At 40.7% G+C, this 21,564-nt stretch overlaps 1 protein-coding gene across 11 annotated transcripts in view; it reads right to left on the bottom strand.

The window, feature by feature from the left end:
- The window catches only part of BMPR1B (bone morphogenetic protein receptor type 1B), a 375,661-nt gene that overhangs the window by 270,502 nt on the left and 83,595 nt on the right, over positions 1-21,564 (bottom strand). For 3 of the 11 annotated variants that reach the window (XM_045018523.1, XM_045018532.1, XM_045018527.1), the window contains exon 3: positions 17,625-17,722. The exons of the other annotated variants lie outside the window; for them this stretch is intronic. The gene's annotated coding sequence lies outside the window, so the exon portion shown is untranslated. The remainder of the gene's footprint in view (positions 1-17,624; positions 17,723-21,564) is intronic. 11 annotated transcript variants of the gene reach the window in all.

The raw sequence follows: 21,564 nt of genomic DNA, 5'->3' as shown, positions 1-21,564 counted from the left end.
ACTATCCTGCAATTTCCTAATACATCACCACCTTCCCCAGTAAAAGCCAGTATCTGTAATGAGAGACATGACAATGACATATATGAATGTGTGTCAATGCCTCATACAGCCACAGTACACCAGGACTGTGATATTGAGGGTCTGTGCCTTTACAGGCTCAGCTTTCCAGGCAGTCAGCTAGCTGGGACCAGCCTAAGGTTCAGAATAAAGCAGACCTCTTGCAAACACTTTCCACGCTGTGTGATCATTGAACACAAGGACTACTATTTTCCCTCTTTCATCCTGATCAGAAGCACGTTACTACCTCAAAATATTTGTTAGCTGTCTCCACATTACCACCTATTGACCCTATTATGAAAGTGTCTCTTGAACACCAGGCAAAAGCCTGAAGCTGAGGATGGGAGCGGCACTAGACCAATACCAAGAAGACAACTGAAGTTTCACCTATGGGAAGGTCTCTTACACAATGCATAAGCTGGAACAGAGGAAGAACTACAATCACCAACAGAATTAAATGGTACATTAGGTCAAATTTAGATGAACCTGGGGAAAAATTTTAAAATGAAAGGTACATTCAATAAAGATATGGCTTTTTATGGTTAAGTCAACAGAAATTATAGATGGATATTTGTGTGTTATTAAGGGATGATTTTATTTTTCTGGTCCATAATACTCCTATGTACCTAATTTACATGGATTTGTCTCCTCAAATGAACGAATATCACTTCATAAAAGTCACCTTTAAATAGCAGCTTAAAATGTGCAGCCTATTAACAACCACTAAAATTGGTTTATTATTACTTCTCCCCTCCCAGAAAAGTGAACAAAGGAACTTAACATTTCATAAAATTTAATATTTCTTTTCCTGACAATACTTCAGAGCTATACCATTGTCAAAACTGTGGCTGCTGAAAATATTAATATTAAAATTTGGACATTCAGGACCCAGTTAGGGATGAAAATACATCCAGCTTTCATGCCACTTGGCTCAACCCCACAGGAGCTGATTTTTTTTAGGTTTCCCCAATGCAGAATCTGCAAGTATTTTTTCCTGAATCATCCCTTAAATTATATTTCCATATTTTAAACAAGTATCACATATGTAACTGTGATTTTAAGAACTGCTGTATTGCAATAATGCATCTCTTTGGGTACATTTATTGTACCCACTGCTAGTAGTTTAAGTACCATACCTGAGAAGAAATAATAAACCTGTCTGCGGTGAATGTGAACCAGTTGTTTTGGCAACAGAGTAGTCTGTTTAGTTATGAAAACAGAGGTTGTCCCTGGAGAAAGATTTGAGGGGTGGGGGGCAAAGAGGGAGAATTGGAGCTAACTCATACTATAAAAGAGACAGATGCCCATTTGCTGACTCAAGAGAAGTTCTGACAAGCACTGGCTACAGGAGAAACACGCACTTCTTTAGGCAATTTTTCAAAAGGAATTCAGAAGTGGCTTGGAGCTAAAATGGAAAACTAATTTTTTGCACCAAAGGAATCCTACTGGTATCTGCATTTAGGGTTTCTTTTGGATTTTTTAAGTGAAAAGAGGAATTCGAAAACCCTGGAAATGGATTATTTATTTTTCAATGATGCTTTTTTCCTAGCATTCCATTGCATACACACGGAGGGTGGTTTTTAGATTATGGGGAAAACAAACAAAGCAAATATTCTTTCCTTGAAATGTAGTCCAGAAGTGCTAGGTATTAAGCTGCAGAGGAAAATCAAATTAAATTCTGCAACAATGACTATAAGGCCATACAATAGGTTTCTCAAGCTCTCAAAGGTTTCATACAATTCCTGACAACCTCCCATTTCTGCAAGTTCCCAATTAGTTATTTTTTAATTCTTTCTACCCAAATATTCATGCAAACTCCATTCTGTCTTAACAAGTTTGCAAACCATACAGTAATAGCAATTTTGCTTTAGCTATCATCTCAATCTCATTTCATTTCTGAGAAGAAAGTGACTGTTTTATACTCTGGCTAGTGTTTCTTAGAACAGTTGTCTGCTCACTGCACTGTTAGCAACTATTGACTCATGGCAGGTGATATTACCAAAGTCTTATCTACAGCTGCCTTTCAAACTAACAAGGAAAGAGCACCTATTTTTAAAAAAACAACAACTGAAAATGGGAACTTTCACATTTACAACATGTCAATGTTTATTTCTTATGCTCAATAAAAAGGATCAAATTTACCACCACACAGATTATAAACCAATGACATTTCATGATGCATTTCAACCTTAAATAAAGTATGGGAGGGAAAAAAATTCACATCTCCCAGGCTGTATGGGTTACCAAGACATTTATCAAAATTAGCAAATATCAGTTTTTCTGGGAAATCCTGTTGAATAAACACAGGATGGAGCATCATTTTCCATATCATTAAATTGATTATCTTTTAGCTGACATTTTTTTAAAGTTTTTCCCTAACTTCACTCCCAAAGGCCTGGATAGCACACACGCAACATAAGCTGAAGCTTCGGCACTGTTGATTATAATCATAATTGGACACTTTTGGGTTTTACAACTGAGGGAATTACAGAAATGATCCAACCATATGCCTGGGTACAAAACTCAATGACTCCACCTGAGCCCAGCCCTAAAACCAACAAATGCTGCAGGGGAAACTCTGTGTGTTCCTGGTGCTCTGGTAAGTAAGGGAAGGCCTCAGCCTTCAGTTCCTCCTGCACAGGGGCTGCTATGCTCTTCACTCGCTGCCCCTCCTCTTCTGTAAAAGCAAGAGGGCTCCAGTTCAGGGCTCCCTATACCCCCTTCATCTTAAAAGAACAGTGACTCAAAGACAGGAAACAGCAGTGTCTCCAGCTCCCTCATTCTCCCTCCCATTCTAAAAATCAACTATTGGCACCACTCCTCACTTTCCCTCCTGTTAAAGCAGCATGGACGTAGGCTGCTAAGCTCCCTGCCTTCTTTTTCCCTGAAGGGGGACATGACCACAGGTCTTGAAGTTTTACCAAAACTGGTTTGAAACCTCAGTTTGACTAAAACCTACCAGATCAGCGGGGCAGTCCCTCCAAAGTAGGGCAATGCTGGGCTATCTGGTCTCTCTGAAGGCCAATCCTACAGTTGCTCCTTGTGGGCTGACTCTTGTACCCTTACAGAGCCCCACTGCAGTCAATGGGGTTCCTCATGGATAGGGTCCTACCAAATTCAAGGCCTTGAAAAACACGTCACGGACTGTGAAATCTGGTCTCCCCCGGTGACATCTGGTCTTTTGTGTGCTTTTACCCTATACTATGTATGATCTGGAGAAAGGGGTAAAAAGTGAGGTGGCAAAGTTTGCAGATGATACTAAACTGCACAAGATAGTTAAGACCAAAGCAGACTGTGAAAAACTTCAAAAAGATCTCAACAAACTAAGTGATTGGGCAACAAAATGGCAAATGAAATTTAATGTGGATAAATGTAAAGTAATACACATTGGGAAAAATAACCCCAACTATACAAACAATATGATGGTTAATTTAGCTACAACTAATCAGGAAAAAGATCTTCGAGTCATTGTGGATAGTTCTCTGAAGATGTCCACGCAGTGTGCAGCGGCAGTCCAAAAAGCAAACCATGTTAGGAATCATGAAAAAGGGGGTAGAGAATAAGACGGAGAATATCATATTGCCCTTATATAAATCCATGGTACATCCACATCTTGAATACTGCACATAGATGTGGTCTCCTCATCTCAAAAAAGATATACTGGTATTAGAAAAGGTTCAGAGAAGGACAACTAAAAGGATTAGGGGTTTGGAACGGGTCACATAGGCGGAGAGATTAAAGAGGCTAGGACTTTTCAGCCTGGAAAAAAGAGGAGACTGAGGGTACGTCTACACTACGGGATTATTCCGAATTTACATAAACCGGTTTAGCAAAACAGATTGTATAAAATCGAGTGTGCGCGGCCACACTAAACACATTAAATCGGTGGTGTGCGTCCACGGTCCGAGGCTAGCGTCGATTTCTGGAGCATTGCACTGTGGGTAGCTATTCCGTAGCTATCCCATAGTTTCCGCAGCCTCCCCCGCCCCTTGGAATTTCCGGGTTGAGATCCCAGTGCCTGATGGGGCAAAAATCATTGTCGCGGGTGGTTCTGGGTAAATGTCGTCAGTCACTTCTTCCGCTGGGAAAGCAACGGCAGACAAGCATTTTGTGCCTTTTTTCCCTGGATTGCCCTGGCAGATGCCATAGCATGGCAATCATGGAGCCTGTTTTGCCTTTTGTGACTGTCACCGTATGTGTACTAGATGCCGCTCACAGAGGCGATTCAGCAGCGCTACACAGCAGCATGCTTTTGCTTTTGCATGATAGCAGAGATGGTTACCAGCCATATTGCACCATCTACCATACCATAAATTGGTAATAAGATGATCGTGGCTACCAGTCCTTTTGCACTGCACCATCTGTTGCTGTCTTAAGTGCCCCTGGCTGCTCTTAGCCAGGGGCGCAAAAGCCAAAATTGGGAATGACTCCCTGAGTCAATCCCTCCTTTTTGGTATCTAAAAATAGAATCAGTCCTGTCTAGAATTTGGGCAAGTGTACTAGAGAACCACTGTATCATAGAACCAGAGAGCACAGCTGCTCTGTGTCAGATCCAGCAGAAATTTTGAGCTGTATGCTATTCACAGGGGGTGCTCCTGCAACAACCCCACCTGTTGATTCCATTCTACCCCTAGCCTTCCTGGGCTACCATAGCATTGTCCCCCCACTTGTGTGATGACACAGTGACTTGTTAGTGAGAAATGAGTGGAAGGCAGCCTCCAGCTGCTATGATAGTCCAGACAGGACATTAAGCAGTGTGTAGGAGAGAAGGCCAGCATCCCACTGCTAGTTTTGATTTTTAACGGCCTCGCCACACGTGCTGATCGGAGCTCCACGCTGGGCAAACAGGAAATATTCAAAAGTTCACGGGGCTTTTCCTGTCTACCTGGCCACTGCATCCGAGTTCAGATTGCTGTCCAGAGCGGTCAGTGGTGCACTGTGGGATACCACCCGGAGGCCAATACCGTCGATCTGCGGCCACACTAACCCTAATTCGATATGGTAATACCGATACTAGCGCTACTCCTCTCGTTAGGGAGGAGTACAGAAACCGGTTTAAAGAGCCCTTTATATCGATATAAAGGGCCTCTTAGTGTGGACGGGTGTGGCGTTAAATCGGTTTTACGCTCCTTAAACCGGTTTAAACACGTAGTGTAGACCAGGCCTAAGGGGGGATATGATGGAGTTACAGTATATAAAATCATGAGTGATGTGGAGAAAGTGAATAAGAAAGTTATTTACTTGTTCCCATAATATAAGAACTAGGGGCCACCAAATGAAATTAATGGGCAGCTGGTTTAAAACAAATAAAAGGAAGTTCTTCTCCACACAGCGCACAGTCAAGTTGTGGAACTCCTTGCCTGAGGAGACTGTGAAGGCTAGGACTATAACAGGGTTTAAAAGAGAACTGGGTAAATTCATGGAGGTTAAGTCCATTAATGGGTAAGGAATGGTGTCCCTAGCCTCTGTTTGTCAGAGGGTGGTGATGGACAGCAGGATCACTTGATCATTACCTTTTAGGTTCACTCCCTCTGGGGCACCTGGCATTGGCCACTCTCGGTAGACAGGATACTGGGCTGGATGGACCTTTTGTCTGAACCAGTACGGCCATTCTTATGTTCTTATATGTACATACTACCCTATGTATAGTATAGGGTAAATACACATGAAAGATGACATTTCACAGAGGAGACCAGCGCTTCTCAAATTGGGGGTCTTGACCCAAAAGGGAGGTGCAGGGGAGGTTGCATGGTTATTTTAGCGGGGGTCACGGTATTGTCACCCTTATTTCTGCACTGCCTTCAGAGCTGGGCAGCTGGAGCGTGGCAGCTGTTGGTTTGGGGCCCAGCTGTGAAGGCAGCACCCCGCCAGCAGCAGCACACAAGTAAGGATGGCAATACCATACCATACCATGCCATCCTTACTTCTGCACTACTGCTGGCGGTGGCTCTGCCTTCAGAGCTGGGCTTCAGTTAGCAACTGCCGCTCTCCAGCTGCCCAGCTCTGAAGGCAGCGCTGCCACCACCAGCAGCACAGAAGTAAGGGTACAAGTACCACAACTCCCCCTACAATAATCTTGTGACCACCATACAACTCCTTTTGGGTCATGAGCCCTACAATTACAACACTGTGAAAATTTCAGATTTAAATAGCTTATTTTAAAAATCCTGTGAGTGTGAAATTGACCAAAATGGACCGTGAATTTGGTAGGGCCCTACTCATGGACACAGCAGTCTCCCCATGCAAAACAATCTGCAAGACCAGGGTCTAATATCCATAGGAAGCAAACTTTTTATGTGGTCCACAAGAAGGGTTATTAGTGCAACTGTGGGAGTTTTCCCTCCCTTCCCAAATTAGATTAAACCAATTTCCCAGTCTACATGCTCAAGCTAGGATTGCATGGAGGCAGGGGAATGGATGTTGGAGAATTTTTCTAACTATGTTGGTCACCAATCTTATAAGGTACGGAACATTATGCAGTTTGATCCTGCAGACCGCTGAGGTCTGTGGGAATAAAAAGTGCTCAGTACCTCTCAGGATTGAACTCTGTAATAGCCGCAGAGCCTAGCGACAACAACTGTGTTAAAGAATAACGTCAGCTTTAACTATAAATGTCTTTGGCTCTGCTGTTGAAGGCAGAATCTTGATATTATTTTAAACACAGTTATTTTATAGTCAACACAGTTGAAACTCAGTATTTCTGACTTTCAAAAATACTATTTTAGTGATGAGCAAAAGCATGAATTTTATCTTTTGACTTTCTATCACAAACAAATACCTATCATTCAGATTAAACATAGGCACTGTTATTCCAATTTACTACTGTTATCCCAGCTATTTCCCTCTCCTGCCCCCGAACCACTGCCTCCCCACCCCCGTTTAATGGCTGCAGGGTAAAAATACACCTTCAAGCAGACTGACGTAAAACTGTACACAAAGCAAGCAGTGAATAGAGTTGCGGTCCTGATCTACTACACTGTAGTGTCTTTCTAAAACTGTGCATATAGCTCAGCATGGAATGTTATGATTGGATATGCTACAGGTTTCCAAATAAAAATCTTTGTTTTCATTCCAGTCTGTTTATATAAAGGTTCTGAAGATTACAACTGGCAGGTTATTTCTAACCCCCATTTTCTCTTTCCCTTCCACAACCCATATCCCTCCCAAGCCAGCCCACACTCTGAGCCTGGAAAGTAACAACCTGTCATTCTCCAGAGCTGTTACAGTAAAATATCTGGTAATAAATCACCAGTACTGTACATGCAAAGTCATAACTGTGAATCATAACTGGAATGGTTAATTGTATGTAAGTCCTATCACAACTGGGCATGGCAAATTTAGTTACTGCATCATCATTCGGCATCCAGGAGAAATTGGCCTGATTAACTTTATCTTCAGTAATGTTTGTAATAAATTAGCCAGTGATTGCCTGCCTGAATCTAATACAGGTCATTGAATGTCACCCAATTTTTTTCTTACAAAATAATCTGTGAAGTATAAACTGACAGTTTCTTGTATTGTTATACATCATCACTTATGTCACACCACATATATCGGGAGACACAAAACACAATTCAGGAAGGATAAAGAATTAAAATTTCATATATGGTCTTTGGAGCTGGGAATGTCTTCTTGTTCTGCGTTTGTACAGTACCATGAAGTAGGACAGTAGGGTCCTAGTCCATGGCTAGGACTCCTAGGTGCTACAATAACCAATGAGAGTCAAAATTTTCCTATCTACTCACAATATTTTCAATGCAGCGCTATTTACATATTCCTCACTGATGTGAAATGTAAGATATTTTGGGACCAATCTTGGAACTAACATGAGTAAGGGATGCAGGATCAGGTCCAAACAAATAACTTAGAGCTGAACTGAACCCTGCATGACTCCCACACCACAGCAAGAGAAGAAAACCCTCTATTAAACCCTAAGCTAGGATAGCATGTAGAATGCACACGAAGTGAGTCCAGTCACTGGAAAGGGAGTAGGCTACCTGACAGAGTCCAGTGGGTTCTGGCTAACAGCTGGCAGATACAACATGAAGCGGAGAAGTTTTTTTGTGAAGGGCAATCAGTAATGAGTCTTTAGTAGCTGTTATGTTCATGGCATACAAACAAGAATGTAGATAAAAAATATAAAACACTTTCTGGAAGGTAGCAAAGTAACATTACTTTTATTCTTAGAATCCAGAACACGTAATAACCAAAAATAAAGACACACAAAACAGGCTGCTCTGCAAGGCAGAGAGGAACAACTCATTCACTCACCCCACCTTGTTCTAGGCTGGCTTTTTCCAAACTAACTGCGTCTCCCAGATTAGATCTCATGCTTCACAACAGAGCACTCCAGCCTGTAAGCAGGACCAGGAAACATCCCTTACCATTCTTTAAGCAATAGCTTGCAATTCCAATGCAGTTCTCAATACACCACAGTAATATTTGTAAAAATATATTTTAAAAGTTAAATAAATAAATATGGCACCGCGTGGAATGTAAATTATATACATTTGACTTCTTAAGGCCTGATTCAGTGCCCAATGAAGTCAACGGGAGTCTATTAATTTTATGGGCTCTGAATCAGGCCCTTGGGCATTAAATGTTTTTAAAGGCAGCAGGGGTTGTTGGCAGGGTATTTTCCATGAGCGCCCTCAAATCTGGAAGGCACTTCCCACTCTGTGGTACAGGAGAACCTAGATATCCAACCTGCAAAGCTCATCTGTATGTTTGGGCTTTAGATGAGCAGCTGGCTTGAGAAATGTGGAGTGTGTGTATAGGTATGTGTATGGGGTGATTATTACTTTTGGGATTAACATTATTTTTAATCTGGGTTTTTTTTCATTCCTTACATATTTCTGGATTTTTAAAATTAATTTTGTATATTTTACATAGTAGCAAAAGTGCCTAGAGTTGTTAAGAGAACACACTTTAAAGAAGTGCAACTATAAAAGATAAATACTTTTAAAAGCCTTTTACAACGTTTTAGGGATATTTTCTATGCAGTGTTTTATAAACTAATTACTTCCCACTTCCATCTACAGCACATTTTTCTATTTTCACTTTAAGACACTTATTTTCTCCCTCCCCCCTTTCGAATGAAGATGAAATCAACACGGCTACTTTTGATTATTACTTCAGTTTATATCTAAGGTTTGATGTAACTAGCCTTACATAACTGTGGAGTTGGAAGGAATGGAGTAAGCAGCCTCCCACCTTTGTACAGCCAGGGTAAGGACCAATCGGAATTGCAGTCCTAGAACAAGGTCACTGCGACCCCTTACCCTCTCTCGGTCCCCTGCAATCCCATCACGAAGAGTATCCCTTTTGGCTGCCATGGCACACTTGTGCAGGGTATCATTTTAATTAAATTTAACTTGCTGAGAACCCATATTCATACAGGCCTTGAAGATTCAGAGAAGAAATCACCCTGAGATGCTGAATAAGCCTTTTCCCCCTATAAGGGCGTGTCTACATAGGGACTAGAAGGAAAGCTAATACAAATTAACTAAAAGTGTCCATTTGAAGTGGCCTTAATTTATGTTATCTTAATTCAGGAGAATTTAACTACAATGAATTAAGGCTACTTTAATTCTGAATGAGAGCGTCCACATAAGGCTTTAATGCAGTTTACCACAGTTTAAATTCACGTTTAGTTCATTTGGATTAATTTTCCTGCATGTACCTGTGTAGACAAGCCCTAACTTGTCCAAAATAAAATGAATTGCTGCAGGAGAGTTAAACCTGTTTCCTTATAGAAGTCAGTCAATATATTGTTCTCCTCTTCCCCCTTAATGAGGCTTTTCTTTGTCCAAGACTAATAGAGACTTCATTAACCATTTGTGACCTATCAAAAACTGGATTTCTGATCACCATACCCTGCACACATGTAAAATTAAGAAGTTGTCGCAGATACAACTTTGAACACATGCAATATCAAAAGATGTAACAAGCCATACGTTTTCATTTGACTATTTAAAACCAACGTTCCCCAGAAGCTGCTTATAGCAGAAAATAGTGTAAACAGAAATGTTACGTGAACATTTTATCTGAAATTGCCAATTCATTAGTAAAGTGCTGAAGATCCAAGTCTGCAATTTACATTAACAGTTAATTCTTCAATCCATAATTCACATATTTCTTAATCCAAACAGCAATACTTTTACCTCTGTTTTAAATCCACAGACCTTAGGGCTGAAAGTGTCCAGCTGTGCCATCTGTATTTGTATCCTATGCAAGTATTTATATTGTAAACTTTTCAAGGCAGGGGCCTAGTATGCATATTTGACTGTAAAATGCCATGTACACACTTAGACCTGGTCTGTACTGGTCCACACCCCTGAGTGCTGTAGCTATGCTGACCTAGCCCACTGGTAGAAGCAGCAAGGTCAATGGAAGAAGGATTCCGTCAACCTAGCTACCATTGCTCAGGGAAGGAGTAGTCCTGGAGCACTGGTAAATCTGCTTCCACCACTGTATGCTGCATCTACATTAGGTTATGCCAGCAGAGCTATGGTGTCATAGTTATGCTGCTATAGTCCCCATAATATAAACAAGGCCATGGTACAACCTAACTAACTAGCAGTAATAGTAATAATAAAGCACTGGAAAAGCTTAAAAAGCTCAACCGTGTAGCACTTCTCAACAATACCAACATACACAAGTAAAGCTATTTTGCAAACCACTAGAAGTGGAACTTCTGTACTTTTGTCCAAGAGCCAACAGCTATCTATTGTACACATTGTAATCCTTTATATACAATCTTCATTTTCAACCTTATGAGTTTCTTGTCAAGGAGCTCTTTGAGGATTTCTTGAACAATTCCAGTTTATTTTAATGAAAAGGAAAGAGAATCTCTCAAATTTTACACTTCTTAGGTCTCCTAGATAAGCTTATTATAGCTCTCCTGACAGCTAGTCGATAACACTCTGGCAAAAAAAATTTTTTTGGCTTGGATTACAGCATTTCCTTTATGTGCCTATTAGGATCATGAACTGAGAAGGAAAGTTTTTTGCTAAGTGGAAAGCTCCTCTAAAATTGGAGAAGGTACCCTAATATAAAAATCCAGCTTCATGAATCTTTTGATACTTCTTATGCTGGGGGACAGGCAGATGGGTGATTCTGGCCATGCAGCTATCACAAAATGATTCAAGATTGCTAGTTAAACTTCCTTTCCCTTGGGTACCACATTGCCTTCTGCTGATTCAGTAAGCCTGCTGCACACAAATCCATATATGCTCAAGCGATGTTTTACTGCTCACGTCAGGACGCATTGGGTTTCACAAATACTTCATTTGAGCTTTGACCTGCACTAATTGTTGATGTGAAGCATTCTTATCAAATGTCTTACTGCTCCAAAGGACAGGCAGATGTTTTTAGGATTAAGAACACAACACTGGCCTTCAACCAGTTCACAGGCAAAATCTAGGGATAGGAGAAATCCATTTGGAAGTGGTGTGCGTACAGTAAGAAGCTGTCATAGAGTACCCACAGAAAACAGTCCAGAAAATAAGACTTAGGTCTTGTCTATCCATGCAGCAGCACACAGGGTACATGTAGCTACACACCAAAGTGAAAAGCAGGCTGCAGCCACACTGTGATATGTAGCTACACATGTCAGTGAAAGGCTCTGCCAGGGGAGAGGAAGCACAGAAAGGCTCTGCCAGGAATAAACTGCTGGAGCCTTTCCCTACTGCCAGAGCCTTTCACTGTGGTGGGGAAAAGACTCTAGCAGTGAGGAGGCTGTGGGACACTACACTACTAAAAATAGCAGTGTAGACCTGGGAGACACTACTTGGGCACGTAGAGAGTTGTGTACGGTCTATAATCCATGGTTCCAGCATGTTTATACTCTACTTGCCTGAGCAGTGCCTCATCATCTACACTGTTTTTGATATTCATGCTAGCTGAGCATGCAGGGGCTGTACTCTACACACCACTGCAAATGTAAACATACCATTAGTGCCAAAAAGTTGCCAGGGAATTTATGGATACTCCTTACCAAAGTAACAAACAAACATACAAACACAAAAAACATATTAGAAGAATGTTAATGTGAAGCACTCAAGAGTCCGAAATAAAGTTAAGGTTCCCCACACAGCTTTTGTTCAGATGAAGATAGTCTTTAAATTACACCAAAAAGACGAATGCAATACATGTGCAGAAGAGCACAGAGTTTAAGCTGTATATACAACCTGTATTTTGTTATTTTCTCACCTTCCCTTTTCATTCTTAACATCTTTTCAACGTAGGTGTCTCATGGAATTTCCTACACTTTTAAAAAGAAAATTAACTAATGAAATGAAAGTGCTCTGTTAGGAGCAATACAGGCAATGCATAAGGAAGAGTCCTTGCTTCATTCCAGGCACACCTTTCTGTATCATATACAACACGAATCCCTTGATCCGTGGCTTCTTCCACACTCACCTATACTTATTTTCTGAAGGAGATAGTAAAGAAGTCCTAGACAGAGCCCTAAGCAAGCATAAGGAGGTCAAGATGCTTATGCTACACATGCCAATAGAATGTTGGCAGGCTGTTAACGGACCACATTAAAGGAATTCAGTGCACACGCCCAAAGTCCTTTTCATAAACTCATATAATTTTCACAAATTGCAACCAGACCAATGAGCCACACACACCTATGACTTAGGGATTATCTCCCTGCCAAATTCAGAAGTATAAATCAAACCACTGAAGCACTATAGTCATTGAAAAAAATAGGTTGCAATACAGTTATCCTCACAGGAAACATATTTTTTCACTCTTTGTTCTTAAAAACAACAACCCCAAAGCAAAACACACACACACACACACACACACACACACAGTTGAAATGTTTTTGCTCAAATTTACCAAAATACTAATTCCTGGGTTGAAAATAAACTTGCCAGATTTCAGCCCAAAAAAGGTAGAAAATCAAAAAAGTCATAAGAAGAAGCTGATAATTGCTACAATGGGAATGCATTTGTAACTATAGGCATCAATCCAATTTCAACAAAATAACTAAACTAAAACAACAAAAGGAAAATTAAGTGCATCATGCAGAAACACAAACTTCCAAATATCCCAACACACACAAAAATGACTTCACCACCTAAATATTTAGCTGCCATGGTTTTCATGCTAGAGTTCTGCCCAGGGGATTGGGGTTTCCTCAAGATCTCTTCCATTTAGTTCCCCAAGAAGTCAGTTCATCTGCAGTCTCTTCACTCAGGTTCCTTTATTTGGCAAACATGTATGCCTGCCTAAAGGATAGCAGAGTGCTACCAAAAATTATCATAAAGCCTCTGCCATCTCTTGATGTTGACTGTCTGACTGGTTGTATGCAGTGTTGTTGTAGCTATGTTGGTCCCAGAATATTAGAGTTAGAAGATGGGTGAGTTAAGATCTTTTATTGGAGCTACCTCTGTTGGTGAGGGGGAGACAAGCTTTCAAGTTCCACAGAGCTCTTCTTCAGGTCTGGGAAATGTGCTCAGAGGATTTATGATCATTTTTTGCTAGCACTCTGCGATCCTTTAGGCAGGCATAGACAATCTAAGCCAACTGCAATACCTTAACTCACCTCATTTTACTAGCAATGAGACGCATAGACTGAACTGTAAGATCTCCCCAACCAAACTCCCTAATATACACATGGCATCTCTGAGAAAAACTTACCAAAATTCAACAAGACACAATTCTGGACACAGATTTGCCCCTATAAAATGGTGTGAACCTGATCTGTCTTGTTCATGCAGAAACTGGTCTCCCACTCCTTTCAAGGCTCATGGCCTGAAGTAACACCCCCAACTTAATGTGAATGCCTGATGGTTTTAAAATTAATGAGTTATAAGAATGAATTGATACAGTGGGCAAATGTAAAAAGTGCATTCCAGTTTTAGCGGTCTTACCAGTTCCAGTGATATTCCTTATACTTAGATAGGGAATACTGTGCTTTTTAAGCGTACCCACTGTATTTAGCTGTCAAACGATCAGTCATGCCAAAATGAAAGTGACAATTATGTAACCAAAATCACATTCAATAGCCTTATCTGACATGCGTAATATGCTTAGCCTGCTCTTTTTGTATATAAAACCAAGTTGAGGGTTAACAACAACAACAAAAATATTAAACATATGACCATACCATTCAACAATTATGCAGAAAATGGCATAGTATTTTGTGGGACAGGCATTCACCAATATTTGCAGCCACATTAACAATGAATAACTATTTTTACTGGGGCTTAACATCCAAGTTCTCCATAATATACTTATTTTGTTTTCTTAATAGTTGTCCTTTTTTCCTATGGATCTGTGTGTGTAAGAGGGAAACTTTGATGTGCCAGTTTACCCATATGCAAAATTAGTATAATATTTACCAGCATCACAGAAGTGCCAGGTTTAGTGGAAAGTGCTTTGAGATCCTGAGATAAAAGACTCAATATAAGAGCTGAAAATATTCTCTTTTATGTGGTTTGCTGGCTGGGTGACCTGCACAGTATTCTATTCTACAGACTTCAGAATTATGTGGTTATGTACTTAGGCACTGATGCTGAAATCCAGTGCACACAGGTTGAACACTGTGCCTGAGTGGATCTCCAATGAAACCACTGGTCTCCACACTAACATAGTGCACCACAAATTCAAGATTGGGGCTTTATGTAGAGCAGTACATATCATTAATACACAAAAGACCAGAGGCTAGACCCCCCTCAGCTGGTACAAATTGTGCACATGGAGCTATGACAATTTACAGTAGGTAAGGATCTGCCCCCAGAAATCTGAAGCGCTGTAAAAAGGTAATGGGACTTTGTGCTTTAGAGAATCCCCTCCTATGATTCATTCTATGTTACTTTAATATACATCATTTTCTTCTGGTCTCTGATGATGTTTGAAGTGAAGTCATTATCCAACCATTTTTGCTTCTTTTTTTCTTCCTTTTTAAAGCTGATGCTGCCAATTCAATATCAAAAGCCACTTATGAAAGACTCATTGCAAAGGCTAGTCTAATTGTTTGTGGTGGAGAAAAATGGTGGAAGAGAAGATATATGTGTTAATGTCAAAGAAAAGATTATCTGGGCCTAATACATTGGAAAAATTGTTAAAGAATAGTTTAACCATATACCAAGGTCAGTGAAACCTAGGGTGATTTTTGCAGCATGCAGTATGTGTCAGATGCTCACTTGAAAGCTACTCGAGGCTTTCTTTAACTTACATTGTGCATCCCAGATCAAACCTTTTGGGAAAGTAGTATACAGGTAGCATGCTTATTTTCTGTTCTCTCCTTCATTTGCACACCTTACTTTGCATGCCTGTCAACTTTCCCAACAAGCACCACACAGTACAGCCAGGGTGGGAAATACCAGCAGTGAGTTACTGAAATGTGAGAGCCGCATTACAGCAGTTTATGGATCAGTCTGAACTACGGCAGATTACCTTTCTCGGTGTTTAACATACTATAACAAGAGTAGGTAGTAGCCACATTGATATCATGTGGTTTAAGGTTTGACAAACTGCCTATGACATCTAAGTATAAAACTAACAATTTACTGTGCTGCTGTTGTTGTATACTCAAAACTATGTATTATGAAAATGAGTACCTCAGGCATTTCTAGTTAAACAAATATTTATCTTCTTTACCTGGAAATGGACACTTTTCAAAAGAATCATAGAATCATATACTTTAAGGTCAGAAGGAACCATTATGATCATTTAGTCCAGGGGTAGGCAACCTATGGCACGCGTGCCAAAGGCAGCACACAAGCTGATTTTCAGTGGCACTCACACTGCCCAGGTCCTGGCCTCCGGTCCGGGGGGGGGGCTCTGCATTTTAATTTAATTTTAAATGAAGCTTCTTAAACATTTTTAAAACCTTATTTATTCTACGTACAACAATAGTTTAGTAATATGTTATAGACGTATAGAAAGAGACTTTTAAAACGTTAAAATGTACTACTGGCACACGAAACCTTAAATTAGAGTGAATAAATGAAGACTCGGCACACCACTTCTGAAAGGTTGCCAACCCCTTATCTAGTCTGACCTAAGGCAGACAATTGATAATATTGCAAATCAGTTTCCATTGTATCTTTTTTTCCCCCCAAACACAGACTTTTTGCAAAGTTAGTCCTTTTGTGATTAAACTTTCCACATCTGATCTCAGCAAAAACATTAGTATATCTAGAAAATTTTAGTATCCCTTTTGAGCCATTTTTTAATTATGTGAATTAGAAAAATATATATACACTTCTCAGGATTATACACTTTATATAATTTACAAACATCTGTTTTTGAAATCACGTATATCTTAATGATTGAAAATACCAGACTGAGGATGCCTAGTATAAAATTTTGGCAGTTTAAAGTGCATGTTTCCAGATAAAGACATTCTGCTTTCCTCTGCAGCATGGGGTGTGCCCCCTCGGGCACTAGGCAAAATCAGTTATTTTCAAGAAAGTGCAGGGACTGTTCCCCATGTGCACTCAATGGAACAGTAGGTGTCAAGATTATGCTCCCCCCCCACTCAAAAAATTCACTACATGGAGCAGGTCAGCTTGCACCAGGGAAACTTGTTTACACCATCAACCAGGATAGTGCAGCCTCAACCCACTCTATCCTGTCCACCAGGGAACTCAGCTGTCAATGGAGTTTGTATCCGTGACCTTCAGAGAACACCCACCACTGGAAGGGAATCAGAAACCCACATGCTATCAGGGAAGATTATTCAACAACTGGGGAATCTTGCCTGTTTGATTTAGCCATGTACCCAGAACTCTCACTCCTCTGGCCAGTGGCACAATGGTAAGTAATACAAGGAAGAATCGTCATGAAAAATGTCATGAAGGTAAATTTGATTGGATTTAACCATCCTAGGCTCGCAAGCTGCAGAACAGATCCACAAATTTTGAGAAAGGAACTACCTTTCTTTTGAAAATGGACCAGAAAAGATGCAGTCATTAGGTACAACAAAACTGAGTTGAAGATAGATCGTGTGCATCATTTGAATTTTTCTGTGGGCTTACGCCTCAATCCTAATATTGTTTAAATCTAAATGCCTACAAACAGTACTATACATCCTGTACAGGAAGGAGGATGGTTTAGGTTTTTTTCCCACCTCTAAGTGCTATGGGGGAGATTTTCAGAAGTGCCTAATGGATTTAGGAGTATGTGTTCTGTCAGTGGGACACAATGCTTTTGAGAATCTCGGTGATTCTATAATTCTGTATTACTTTAACATACATCATTCTCTTTTGGCTGCTGTTTCAAACATTAGCATGAAAGCTGCTATCCAACTTTTTTTTTTTTAAAGCTGATGCTTCCAGTTCAATATTAAAACCATGTCATTACAGATTTATTGGTAGCAAGTCAATAGGCCACTTCTTTGCTTCCTCATCACAATCCTGACCGCACCTTCTCCATCACACTGTTTTAAACATAAATTATAGTTCAGCAAACAATCTGTAAATCAGTCCAACCTCTGTGTATATTTTCTGCTGCCCTGAATGAGCACCCCCAGGGTTTTAAAAGATTTTGGCCCCACTGCACTCTAAATTTTCTATCCATTTTCCTTCCCTTCTCTGAAATACCTCTGACTTTTGGTGTCACACATGGAGATCATCTGATGGCTCTGGGAGTCACACACTGACCTCAAGAGGCGAACACAGTATTGTTCACCTCAATGTGTCTGCAGAGAGAAAGATTAACCCTATTAGACAGCAAAGGTCAAAAGGTATTTTTTTTAAAAACTACAAGTACTATGAAAATATGAAAAAAAGAGCAAGAGATGGTAGAAAGGACAAATGAAGCTGGACTGCTGTTTTGCTTAAGAGTTACCACGGAACAGTCCTATTTAGCACACATATAAATAATCAACTCCAGAAAATAAGCATAGAAGTCATATATACAACTATATCAAGTTCAATGAACTCTGAAATCCCAGCAACTAACATTCTTCCCATTAATATTTTGTCACTATGTTCCTTAAATATTCCCACATACCTTTACAAATGCTATTAGTTTCACCTTTGAAGCTTTGTCTTCAGGTCTGAATTTTCAGCTTAAATATTTGAAAATTTCAGTGTCTAGCAAGGTGTCTTTCAACTCTTATCTGTCTCACTTCGCATGCATGTTTCACATACATTGAGAACAGCTCCTCAACATTTAGTTAGAGGACTTGAACTGTTACAACTATATAGTGATTACTCTTTCAGATGGTTATGAAATAAAAATCCAAAAAGGAAACCATCATTTATCTTAACCGCGTTAAACAACAGAAAACATAACACTTGTTTGGAAGCTCATTAGCAATGAGCACAGACAGAGACATTCTGACACAAAACCTCTTTCAGCAGTCAGAAATAGAACACTTTCTGCATTTGTCACCTTTCAGGTCCGAGTTTCCAGCACGCTTCTTGTTATACGCAATTAGCTCCATGCCAAGATTTGGTACATTTCGTAATAAATCCCTTGACCACATTTGCTGCAGGCTTGGCAGCTGTGGAAAGGCTCTATTCATTAAGGCAGCAACCAAGCCACAGAACTTACCACACAGCACAGCTCACTTGTAGAATTCCAGCAGGCAACAAATTTCAACAGCCATCACTCCCTCCTTTCTTGCTTGAAAAAGCCTGACATATGACTGTGATTAAGTAGGATATGAAAAAGCTCCAATAACTTTTCTCTTTTTCATCCCTCGCCTCCCCCTTTCCACCTCTCTCCCCCTCAAACACCCAAAAAATCCCCCTCCTCTCACAGCACTACATATTAGGTAGAACCCGGGAGGGGGGGGTTGCCTGCATTTAAAACAGTAACCATCTGTTTCTTTCAGGAAGGCTGTCTCCCCTTCTCGGGTTTCTTCAGTTTTGGAACACTAACATCATGGCACAATGTAAAGCTTGCTCTAGGCTGGGAAAGTTCTCTATGAGGCAAACAAGAACAGCAGCAGCAACCACTGGCTATGAGGCCATATGTTCAGAGACAAAGCAAGCAGAAAAATCTTACATTTTTCCAGCTGCTACTCTTCAGCATTCCAACAGCTACCGGCACAAAAGCCAGGCGAGGAGCAATAGGAGTACACGCAAGTGTGTTTCATAGTTTTGTTGAAGAGTGTGGGGGAAAACAATCCTTACCTAGACTTTATGTCTGCACTTCACCCCACCTCCCAAAGTCATTTTCTTGCAGCCTGTGCTGGGAAAATCCAATTCTGGTGCTGAAGAATCGAACAGCTAGTGACCTATGTAAAGAACTCTGATCATATTGTGCACATATATTTGAGATGTCTGGTAGAGTTGGTTAAGAGTCTGTAGGGCTGCTGTTATAACGGAGGATGGGCAACATTTTCAGAAAAACTGGCTCTAATCTCATCTTTCTCTGAACAGACCCCTACCCTTTAAGGTTTGAATTGCTCAGTTAAGGAGACTGGATTACTATAACAAACTCTATACAAGTGTACACAAGAAACACATCCAGAAACTTAAGCTGATGCAGAACACAGCAGCCCACTTGATAAGTGGTGTCCTCTCAGTAGCAGCTAGGGTGACCAGACAGCAAGTGTGAAAAATCGGGACAAGGGTGGGGGGTAATAGGAGCCTATATAAGAAAAAGATCCCAAAATAGGGACATCTGGTCACCCTTGTGGCAGCATATGTTACCTATGCTCCATGAGGTTCACTGACTAACTACTGTTTTTCAGGTGGAGTTTAACCTACAAAGCCCTAAATGTCTAAGGAATTGAAGATTCATTACTGTTGACTCAGACATGCTGATGTGGCTTATCAGAGTTCCTCTTTAGCATAAAGGAAATGTGAATAGTCTTCTGGCAGAAGGAGATAGGGTCTGGGACAGATAGGACCAAGCAAAAAATTCTAGATGAAACCAAGGCAGGAGAGAGAGCTATGCCAGCAGTCTCTCTTCGTGGGGTCCTCTTCTGACTCTACACCAAGCTTTCAGCTGGAATTGGTGGGTCAGCCAGCTTACATTTGCCCATTGCTGTCTTCTTGTTATAACTCTTCTGACTGCTATATAGTCTTTGTCTACACATAGAAAATTCCAAATTTGTCCAATTTCCTAATTTGTTCTTGTAACCAGGATCCAACTTGGGTTTTCACAAATATCCCCATTCATTTACACTTGCAGCACGAGGCACATTTTTCAAGGCAATTGCTGAAGTGACTAAAGTATTCTGGTTATCTGCAATAAAATATTAAGTTAGTAAAAAACGTCCCTTTGAAACCAAGTAAAATGTAGCAGTCAGGAAGTCTTTTGCCATGTAACAACAATTTCACTAAACGTAGAAGGCTAACAATAATAGCAGATATTCAGATATACTAGTAGATGGTATTCTTTGTATTAGCTACCTACAAACACGGCACATGGATACTTTACTTCCTGATCCAACTTTAGACAGTAGTAACCATATTGGTATTCCCCAGCTATGCTGTAGGGCATAGCTGAGCAGGGAAGCACAACATTTTGGGCTTAGTTTGCCACTGCCTGGCCCCTTGTATGCATTTTGATTTGGTACTGTTTTACTGCCCACTTTGCACACTCTTGGCAGGTATAAATGACTACACAAAAAAGGCAATGGAGAATAGATAGTGTAGGAGTGAGCTGTTTAGCAGCACAAAGCCACTCAAGAAACATACAATAACTATACAGTCTCAGTTTTCTCAAATGTTCTTTCCTATAATCTTGTATTTCAAACAGTCTTTACATTATTTATTTCTTGTACAACTGGAAAAGAAAGAAGCTGATGGTTTTACTTGGACGTGCTGATTTCACTCCCGGTCATGATAAAATAGTTGAAGCTCGGCTCTGTGAGCTTCTGCTTTAGCTATTCACAAAGGTCCTTCTAGGATCTTAGTACACCCCCTGCCTCCATCCTTCACATATAAGCCCAACTCCCTTAAAAGCCTCCCATAAGGACGATCTGTTTATGTTTCCTGTGATGTCCCCAGAGGCTGCAACAAATAAGAAGTGAAACTGGAAAATTCACACCCCAGCAGTGACATAATCATTTCTAGTGACACTTCCTTAAATGGCAAGGGAGTCAAAGGCCCCTAAGAAAAGTGAGAAATGAAGCCTTGGGTAGTGTGACTGGAACTGAAAGGAGGACTGTGATAAGGAGGAAGTGAGGCTGGGGATAAGTTAACCACAGGAACAATTTACCGAGGGATGTGATAAATTCACCATCATTCTGAGTCTTTACATCATTACCAGATGTCTAAGAGTTATGCTGTAGTTCAATAAATTGTTGGGTAAAATGCAGGAATATTTGGGTTAAAACTGTGGCTTGTGTTAATACACGGGGTCAGACTAGATCAAGGGTCTCAAACATGCTGCCCACAGGCCACATGCAGCCCGGGGAGTTGTTTCCTGCGGCCCGCCATAGGCGCCAACTCCACAGGCAGCCAAGCTCCCCTCACCCCCGCCCCCTACCAGTGCACCACGTCCCCACTCCTCCGCCTACCTCCCAGTGCTTCCCGCCACCAAACAGCTGTTTGGCCGCGCTTTGGACTTTCCAAGAGG

The sequence above is a fragment of the Mauremys mutica genome, chromosome 5 (genome assembly GCF_020497125.1).
Source record: "Mauremys mutica isolate MM-2020 ecotype Southern chromosome 5, ASM2049712v1, whole genome shotgun sequence".
NCBI lineage: Eukaryota > Metazoa > Chordata > Testudines > Geoemydidae > Mauremys > Mauremys mutica.
The sequence above is the reverse complement of the archived record's forward strand: the minus strand, read 5'-3'. Positions and strand labels throughout refer to the sequence as shown.